The sequence below is a fragment of the Anomaloglossus baeobatrachus genome, unplaced genomic scaffold (assembly GCF_048569485.1).
Source record: "Anomaloglossus baeobatrachus isolate aAnoBae1 unplaced genomic scaffold, aAnoBae1.hap1 Scaffold_207, whole genome shotgun sequence".
Classification (NCBI taxonomy): Eukaryota; Metazoa; Chordata; class Amphibia; order Anura; family Aromobatidae; genus Anomaloglossus; species Anomaloglossus baeobatrachus.
The window spans coordinates 260,336-262,464 of record NW_027441977.1 but is presented as its reverse complement, the minus strand read 5'-3'; positions in this window follow the sequence as shown (position 1 = coordinate 262,464).

Genomic DNA, 2,129 nt, shown 5'->3' with positions numbered 1-2,129 from the left:
GGAAAAGGAGAGGTTGGCAACTTGAAGGTTTGGTGGAGGATACAGAGCTGTGTGGCTATGAAACTAATAGTAGCCTGAACCGAGTTAGACGCCATTCGATCTGGAGACTGTGAGCCCTGTTAGCGTCACAGGGTCCACATGCCCACCCAGCCCAGGAACTCCCTGTTAACAACACAGGGGCCATTGAGTACGCTGACCGTGTGCATAGGGGCCACACCTGTGGACAGCAGGCGCATCAGCAGCAGCAGGCCTGTTAATGCCACTGGGCTGCACAAGCAGGACTGTTAGGACAGGAGCTGGTCTTAACCGTTCTGCGTTACCAACTGTGGTGGTGGCCTGCATCCACCACCCGATCCCTGCCTACCTCTGGCCTAAAGCCGCAATGGGTTCAACACATGGAGGTGTGCTCTTTCGGAGCATAATAGAAGACTGCGCACCTCCTGGTTGGCTCCAGCCCCTTTTATAACCTGGGTCCGCCCCAAACCAGGGTGAACCACAATGCACCTCCTGGAGACAAAAGTAGAGTGACACGTCATGAGTGGCATAACTAGCGTCCTATTTGGAAACGCAACTTCAATGATGACCTCATGGCTGCCATGACCCAAACACCTCACCAGTCATCGTCTGAGCATCAATAATGCGGTGACAAGTCATAGGTGTGGGCCTCTGCAAGCCATTTGGGAGGACACCTGATGCCCTGTGGTCTATATGGGACCCCCACATCAGGGCCAGGGCCAAAGAGTTCATTACCGGACCTAGTCTCTGATGCAGGAAGTGCCTGAGCATGCTCAGTAGCATGAAATACAGTCTCTGAAAAAAGACTATCAGCTTTAGCATGGTGTCTATGCCCAAAACAGGACTTAGACCCGGCACGGAATGCAAGCACCTGTGCAAAGAGGCTTTTCACACTTAGTGTGGGAGCATGCGCTGTATCCCGAAATGAAAACTTAGCGTCAGGAATGGCACAGTCAGGCTGAGCATACTCACTAGGCGAAACACTGTAATTATGCTGCAGCTGGGGTACATCGGCACACGCATGCGCACTAGCTGCCTCTCCACACTTAGACGTGGAGGGGAAATTTGTCTTGGAGATGCTGTCTATGAAAAGAAGGAAAAGCTAAAGGAAGCCTGACTTTCTATCCCTCCGAATTATGAAATGCAGCAATGAATTCCATGAGTTTGCTATAACATTAGCGTAGCAAAATGTGCATGAGGGTGTGATGTAGAGGTGCTAGAAATAGCTTGTCACCAGTGGGGCACTAATGGAATACAACAGCCAGTTCTATGATGCCACAAAATGGCAGTATTTTGTGCTATCATTATAGCTTATTAAAAACAGAGCACGAGGTTGTCATGCAGAGGTGCTGCACATAGATTTGCAGTAGTGTGAATTGACAAAAGTACAATAGCCACGTTTAGGATACAACTAGGTACAGTGAGTGTTTGCTAGTAAAATTGCTTAGTTTAAAAAAGTTGTAGTGTGCAATGCAGGCAGACGTGCTATGCAAATGTCTTTGCACTAGTGGGACTATAGCAAAGTCCAATAGCCACGTATAGGATGCCACTAGGTACACTGAGTGTGTGCTAGTATAATGGCTTCGTTATAATTTGTTGGAGTGTGCAACGCAGGCAGATGCGCTCTGCAAATGTCTTGGCACTAGTGGGACTATAGCAAAGTCCAATAGCCACGTATAGGATGCCACTAGGTACACTGTGTGTTTGCTAGTATAATGGATGAGTTTAAAAAAGATAGAGTGTGCAATGCAGGCAGACGTGCTGCAAATAACGTTCCAATACTGTGAATTGACAAAAGTACAATAGCCACGTTTAGGATACAACTAGGTACAGTGAGTGTTTGCTAGTATAATGGCTTCGTTATAATTAGTTGGAGTGTGCAACGCAGGCAGATGCGCTCTGCAAATGTCTTGGCACTAGTGGGACTATAGCAAAGTCCAATAGCCACGTATAGGATGCCACTAGGTACACTGACTGTTTGGTAGTATAATGGCTGAGTTTAAAAAAGTTAGAGTGTGCAATGCAGGCAGACGTGCTGCAAATAACGTTCCAATACTGTGAATTGACAAAAGTACAATAGCCACGTTTAGGATGCCACTAGGTACACTGACTGT